The sequence below is a fragment of the Octodon degus genome, unplaced genomic scaffold, assembly GCF_000260255.1.
Source record: "Octodon degus isolate 3935 unplaced genomic scaffold, OctDeg1.0 scaffold00020, whole genome shotgun sequence".
NCBI classification, from domain to species: domain Eukaryota; kingdom Metazoa; phylum Chordata; class Mammalia; order Rodentia; family Octodontidae; genus Octodon; species Octodon degus.
Window position 1 is genome coordinate 4,504,690 of NW_004524596.1, and position 8,390 is coordinate 4,513,079.

The window sequence follows — 8,390 nt, forward strand, 5'->3', positions numbered from 1 at the left end:
AAATAAATAAATAAATAAATAAAATTTTTAAAAATAAAATTAATCTAAAAGTAATAAAATTATGCCTGTAAAATTAAAACATCAATCAGACTTTTCAGTATTTGTACTCTTGGAGGCAAAGTCTGTTATTGACCATCATCCATAATCAAACCTCACAGAACTCTACCTCACTTTTGAGGTGATGCCAAGGTGAACGCACACTATGCCTAGATGTGAGTGACATTTTCTTCCCAAGGGGAAACTCGTCACATTATACATAATCAGTTCAAAGCCCAAAAGTTTTTGTTTTATGTCTTAATTCAAATGTATCTTATGGACATAACTGGTAAACACACATGAGGAGAGAAGATAAGCCATAATGGAGCTATCATATGGAAAAGTAAACAAACATAAACAGGAAAAGAGTGTTAAGGTGACAAGCCAAGTAGAGAAAAATCCCACAGATTTTTAAAATTGAGAAATTCAGTCATTAATTTATGTTAGAAAACAAATTCAAAAGTAATCAAATGTTAAAACGGTAGCAAGTTTAAACTAGCTTCCCTACTCAGCCTTATAACTTCAAGGCCAATTCATGCGTATAGGTAGAAAATCAAAAAAGTCCTAGTCCTTATATGAAGGAAGATAAGTTAATTGAGGGATTTTACACTAAGGATATGCTTCTAGTTGACAGCACTAGCTAGTCCTGGAAGCTTCTGTTTTTTTAAAGTTTTTTCTCTCTACTTAATAAATTGTGTAAGGCTCTTGCTAAAAACAAAGAGCCTGTCTCTTATTAGTACCATAGACAATAGCTGTTACCCTCAGTATTGCATAGCTAAAATTGCTCTTTGCCTATTACCCAGGAATGTCAGCTTCTTTACTAGCAGCCAAACTACTCTCATTAGTGAGGCAGGTGTTACTTGATGTCCTGCCATTAGACATCTTTCGACATAACCAGTCCAACAGAACAAAGTTAGCTCTAGACTGCAAAGATAGACAGCAATTTATTGGAAACATAAGTCATTGAAACATAAAATCCAACCAGGTGATGATTAAATCAAAACAGACACACTGGTACCACTGACACTACCAAAATTATAATATACTGCTCTTGGTCAATTTAAAGAAAACAGTAAGAGACAATAGAGGTTAAAAAAAACAAAGTCTTCCTACCTGGAAGAGTGCAACCAAGTCACACAACTAAGAATATTCTCTTTCTCTGTGCAACTTCAAATGATAAATTGGATTGTAACTGTAAACCCTAACACAGATTTAGCTTGGTCCTTTGAGAGATTGACGACAAAGAGAGCCACAGTTTAAACCATGAATGAAGAATGTAGAAAATTGTGGCCATCAATGTCAGTGGCTTTGGAAAGCATTTGGCAGTCATGCAGGATGCCCAAGTGATGGGTTTGTCACTGCTAGACTCATGTATACAAATCACTCACCTTTTAAACTACCATTTGTGGAAATAGCATGCATTTGAGCAGGGAGGGGGATTGAATGAAGCCAGATACTAACAGATCAGAAGTCACACACCCCAATAGAGTCTGGATCAATTTTCTTAAATTAGAGGCAGTAATAAAATTTATGCTCACCACAACCTAAGTGCTGGATTCTCTATCCAACAGTTTTGTCATGATAGTGGAAGAAAGGAAATGAAGTTTGTATGTCAGGTAAAGAACATGCCTAGAAGCATATCTAGTAGGACTAGGTGGGCTGGTCTGTTCCACCCCTGCATAAATCTCTGTGTAGGGGGACAGAGCATGAGACCCAAAACAGAGCACAGAGCAATCATGTGACCCAGAAGCAGCCATGTAATTTTGCTGAACTCAATTAAAGTATGGGGAATGTGAAAACTTGAAGGGCAGAGTGCGTTCCTGCATCTCCCACTTTGCACTAAAATCAAAGCAGGCTGAGGAGATAGTTCATTGGTCTAAGCACTGACCTGGAAGACACAAGGATCTGGGTTTGATCCCTAGTACCACATGCCCTGCCAGTCCCAGAACCTGGAACACCAGGCACACTGTGCCAGCCACCAAAACCAGATGTGGTGGTGCATGCCTGCAGAGCTGGGGAGACTGAGGTAGGAGGATTACTAGGAGTTCAAGCTGCATAGCCAGACCCTGTACCAAACAAATAAATTTTTAAAATAAATAAAATAGAAATAGATCAAAGACCTAAATATAAAAAAGAAACATTGAATCTGCGATAAGATAAAACAGATAAAATTCCTAACGTAATAGTAATAGGCCAAAGCTTGCTCAATAAAACATCAGTTGCACAAGAAATAATATCAACAATCAACCATCAACAAATGGGAGTCTATGAAATTGAAAGTCTTCCACACGGGAAAGAAAAGAACCAACAAAGTGAAGAGACAACTGCACAATGGGAAAATAAATTTTCCAGCTATTCTTCAGAAAAGCAATATATAAAATACAGAAAGAACTCAAAACTACAAATTCTCAAAATGAAATAATGAACAATGGAAATTCAAATAGCTTGTCTCAAAAGAAATACAAATGGCCATAAGTAAGTACATGAAAAAATGTTCAGTATCTTTGATCATTAGAGAAATGCAAATTAAACCAACCATGAGATTCCTTCTTACTCAGGAAAAAAAGGGTGATCGTCAGGAACTTAAAACCCAATGAATTCTGATGAGGTTTTGGGGAAAAGGAAATCTTTCTACGTTGTTGACAGTGATGTGAACTAATGCAACCATTATGGAAATCGTTGTGAGCATTTTTTAGAAAACTAAAGGTAGAAACTGCATTCAACACAACACTGTTTCTTCTTGGTATTTCCTAAAAAGGTAAGAATATTGTTTTACACTGATCCATGCTTGTCCATGTTTATAGCACAGCTCGCAATAGCTAAAACTTGAAAGCAGCCTATGGGCCCAACAACACATGAATAGGTAAAGAAAGTAAGGTACATGGACAGTGCAGTCTTACTTAGCCATAAAGAATAATAACATTGAGTCATTTGTAGGAAAATGGATGCATGTTATGACCATAATGCTAAGTGAAATAAATCAGACACCAAAGCTTAACTTTCACTTAAAACATAGATGAAGTTTACAACAAAATAGATGATAGAAAACAAGGTGTTAGACATTGCAGAGATGGGGAGGGGATAGATCAGGCTGACTAGAGATGAGAAGAAGGGGAGGCAGAGGGGAAGCAGAGAGAACCATGATGTGGTACATATGTGTGCCAGCTCCCCAGGATGAATATATTTATTATGTATAACAAGCATACACTAATAAAAATGATTTTTTTGGAAAAATACTTCTATTTCACGAAGTTGCTTGAGTGCTGAAAGAGTTAATTTTGTAAAACTATACTTACTATGAGTGCCAAAGGACTGCTGTCAAAAGCCACCCAACCAGTTTTCTTTCTCCTCCAGTTGTCTCTGAAACAACCAACAATAAAATTAAAATTGTGTTTACAACCCTCATCAATTAAAAAGGGAAGCTATTTTTCATTAAGACAATATTTTTAAAGGTATTCTTTAAGATATCATAAAAATATGAGCGAATTACAGAAAGTAGTCACCACTTGGCAGAGCAGCTGGAGTGATGGATGTGGAGAAGGAAAACTCTTGGGTACTCTGTAGAGCCCGGATACTGCTGAGCTAGACTGACAGCAGCCAAAAGAGGGCAGGCTTTTTGAGATTCTTGAAAGAACTGCAGGTTGAACAGAGTGAAGATTTCAGAAACTGCCCGTTGTGCAGATGGAAAGCAATGAATGGCCTGAGGCACTTGTTACCATTCCTACAACTGGCATCCACGAGGGAAGCCCCAGCACCTCCTCCTGCTGCAGCATTACGGAAGCGCAACCCTCTCAAAGATAACGTGTGAAACACGCAGTTGTGATGATGTTAAAACGAGAAGAATTATCACAGATGAAATATTAAGCCCGTGCATAGTGCAAGCTGCGGTAACTCTGAGTCCAAGATTCTTTAGTGCTGTTTATGATCTCTGCTTTCAGAGATGGAGTCTGTATTGCAGAGGCTTTGAAGTGAACATCACTTAACCTGGTACTTATTTTTTGACAAGAGGCAGTAGAAAAAGAAAAGTACAGTTTAGAAATGGCGTTATGACATTGTTGCATACAAAAATAAAGCAGACTGAGCCCTTTGGGGAAAAATCCATATTCAGCCTTCAGAGAAGAGCTGAATATGTCACTCTAAAAGGAAAATATTCCTTTCAAAAGGGAAAGACCCATAATCTGAGAGGAACCACACACTTGGTGGGACACGGAGCCGCTGGCTCAGGGGCAGAGTAGGAGCACAAGGACAGGGAGGGCGGCTGGCCTGAAACACCCGCTTCTGTTTCATACTAACTGTAGCAATAGAATCTGCTCATTAAATGCTTGCTCTGGCCTTTGTCTGCTGAAAGAAAAAAAAAAATGTTTTTCTTTTAAAAAGAGCACAGGAGCCATGGAGATAGCCTTGCAGTCTAAGTGCCTGCCTGGCAAGCACAAGGACCTGGGTTCGATCCCGAAGATCCCACACTGTGCTGGTCCCACTCCAAGCCGGCCACCTAAACCAGGCCCGGTGGTGTACACCTGCAATCCCAGCACTGGGGAGGCTGAGACAGTGAGATGGTAGGATCACTTTAGTAGGAGTCGACGCTGTGTAGCAAGACCCTGTACCAAATAAATAAATGAAATATTAAAATTTTTAAATTAATACTTTCTCTTAGTTCAGTGAGAAGGTTTTGAACTAATAGTGTTTATACAAGATATGTCTGCATCTTGTACCAGGAACAACTACTACAAAGATAACAATCTGCAATGTATCAATTATTATAACTGTACTACTAACCTGTTTTGAAACTAGCTCATTGCTACCTCTTTCTCAATAAAACAATTAAAATATGTTAAAAATTTTCCTTCTAAAAATAAAAATACAGCACCTCCTCCACCTTGCCTGCCAAGTAGGAATTTCTGCTGTGTTCCGGGAACACCCAGACCCACTCCTAGCCCATGTCCAGTGAGTGTTTGGGAGATCTTCCTGCTACCCTGCACCAGCGGGACCTACTACTGGTCCCAGCCCAGGCGCATCATGGTTGAGACCCTCTTCAACCGCCTTGGGTCACCCTGCACCACTCCGCAGCACCTCCCCTACCCCACCCACCAAGTAGGAAATTCAGCCACGTTCCAGGAACCCCCAGACCCAGTCCTAGGCCAGACCCAGTGAGTGTGTGAGAGGGCTACCTCTCCCCCCTACCCCACCTTGTCCTCTCCAGGCTCAGCTCAGGCCTGGCATACAGGGCTGGGGTGTAACCCTGCAGCTGCAATCCCTGCAGAGAGTGTAGAGGATAGAACCACCAGCTAGTCCAGGAGCAGAAAATCTTGCCACAGAGGCATGAAAAATACACCCTCAAGGGCAGCAGCAGGAAGGAGCTGAGCACAGAAGCCTGACCCAAGTCAGGCACAGCTGGATAAATCCAAACTTCGTAGATCTACACATGAACTTCAGTATGTGCTAAGGTTATAACTACAATGAAGATCTACAACAAAGGTCAGAAGACAGTGCTACACAAAATGACGAGAAGGAACAAAATGCAACCTAAGAACCCAACACCACCCATACAAGTGCAGAGGACACTAACACAGAACAAATTGGAAATCACACAGCTGAAAGCAAAGAATCAACGGCTTCTGAAATAAAGAAACAGTTGCAGAAAGGTATAGAGGATCTCAGATTGGAAATAAAAACAGAAATCCCTGAAATAATAACATTTGCACTACAGAATAAAATAAAAAAACATAAGGAGGAAACTCACTGCCCACCCAGAACAAGTGCAGAGGACACTAGCTCGGCTCAAATGCATGAATTAAGAGGGTCGATAGTAAATAAGCAACAGCAGAAAGTTACAGTGGAGATCAGAGTGCAATTCTATTCTGAAATAAAAAAAGAATACTCAGCACTCATAGCATCTGAAGTAAAGAAGCAACAACTGAAACATAGGGAGGAAACCACCCAATCTGAAAAAAACACTGCAATAAAAGAATTTATAACTGCTTCTAAAGAAGACATTGATAAAAAAAAAAATAGAGGTTTTAGAAAAATGAAGGATTCCTTGAATGAGCAATACAGGAAAGAAATGGATCGCATGAAGCAGAGTCAAAGAGATATAGAGGAAATTAAAATCTCAATCACAAGCTTGCAAAACCGTTCAAGTGAATGTGAAGACAGAGTTTCAGATCTTGAAGATGCTGGTGCACCTAGTGAAAAGGTAAGAAAGGATCTCTTAAAAACAACGAGGATGCAGGAAAGAATAATCCATCACCTGAAAGATGATGCAAAGATGAACAATGTGAGACTAATAGGCATCAATGAGAAAGGAGTCAACACAAATGACATTAAAAAAATATGGGCAGAAGTAATAGCAGAAAACTTCCCAAATATGAGGAAACAATCTGACATTCAGGTAACGGAAGCAAACAGAAGACCAAATAACCTCAACCCAATGAAAAACACACCAAGACATAAAATAGTCCAGATCCCAGAAATTCAGCACAAGAATAATCTACTGAAAGCAGCTAGAGAAAAGAAGCAGATCACATTCAAAGGAAAACCCATCAGAATGATGGCCGACTTCTCTTCACAAACCATGCAGGCAAGAAGAGCATGGAGCAGAGTACTTCAGGTCCTCTATGAAAACAAATTCCAGCCCAGACTACTATACCCTGCAAAACTCTCTTTCAAGTTTGATGGAGAAGTGAAATACTTTCATTACAAAGAACAGCTAAAGAATTTCGTGATGATAAAGCCAACCCTACACAGGCTACTGAAAGATGTTCTAGAGAGGGAACAAAATTATCAGAACTCCACGAATGAGATTGGAAGCAACCAACTAAATAGGGCAAGCAATTAAATGCAGGAGAAAAAGGAGTTAATGGGGACAGGTAAATAACATGTCAACCGTAAGTCAATACATCTCAATTCTAACCATCAATGTAAATGGACTCAATTCACCAATTAAGAGAAATAGACTGGCACAGTGGATTAGGAAACAAAATCCAACAATATGCTGTATACAAGAAACACATTTAACTCACAAAGACATTCATAGGCAGAAAGTCAAAGGATGGAACACAATACTACACGCCCCAGCACCTCAGAAAAAAGGAGGGGTAGCAATTCTATTCTCAGACAGTCTCAACTTCGGGCCAACAATGATCAACCAAAAAAAGAAGGCCACTATATACTGGTTAGGGGAAAAATTCAAGAGGAAGAGGTAACATTCATAAATATGTATGCACCAAACACAGGAGCACCCAACTATATAAAGCAAATCTAAACAGGTATGAAAAAGCTAATAGGCAATACCACAATTTTAACAGGAGACCTCAACACCCCCTTATCTCCAAAAGATAGGTCAACCAGACAAAAAATTAGCAGAGAAATAACAGAACTGAAAAAGAACTTGAAAACAATGGACTTGGTGGGCATACACAGAGTGTTCCACCCAAACACAGCTGAATACACATCATTCTCAGCTGCACATGGGTCATTTTCTAAAATAGACGACATACAGGTCCAGAGGTCATGCTTAAGTATATGTAAGAAAACAGAAATTTTCACATGCACATTATCTGACCACATTGCAATGAAACTGGAAATAAATGACAAAACAAACCAGAAAAAAACCTTAAATACATGGAAATAAAATGACACCTTACTCAGCAACCAGTGGGTCACAGATGAAAATAAGAAATTCAACAATATCGACATTTCAATGAAAATTCAGGCACAACTTATCAGAATTTATGGGATCTGATGAAAGCAGTTCTCAGAGGGAAATTCAAAATTGTGAACTCACACATTAGGAAAACAGAATGGGAACAAATAAATACCCTAATGCTGCACATTCAACAACTAGAAAAGGAAGAGCAAACCAAACCCAGAGCCCAAAGACAGGAGGAAATCATAAAGAATAGAGCACAAATTAATTCAATTGAGAAGAAGAAAGCAATTCAAAGAATTAAAAAAGCAAAAAGCTGGTTCTTTAAATGATTAAATAAAATTGATAAGCCCCTAGCTAACCTCATCAAACAGAGGAAAGAAAAAATTCAAATACAAGCAATAAGGAAAGAAACAGGTGTAATTACCACAGACTCAGTGGAAATTCAGAAGATTATCAATAGCTACTTTGAGAATCTTTACTCTCATAGAATAGCAAACACAAAATAAATGGACAGATTCCTAAAAGGTAGAAATTACCACAACTAAATTGACAAGATATAACCCAATAACAGCCAATGAAATGTAATTAAAAACCTGCCTGCAAAGAAATGTCCAGGTCTGGATGGAATCACAGCTGAATTCGACAAGACATTTACAGAAGATGTAGTCCCTATACTCCTCAAACTCTTCCATGAAATTGAAAAGGA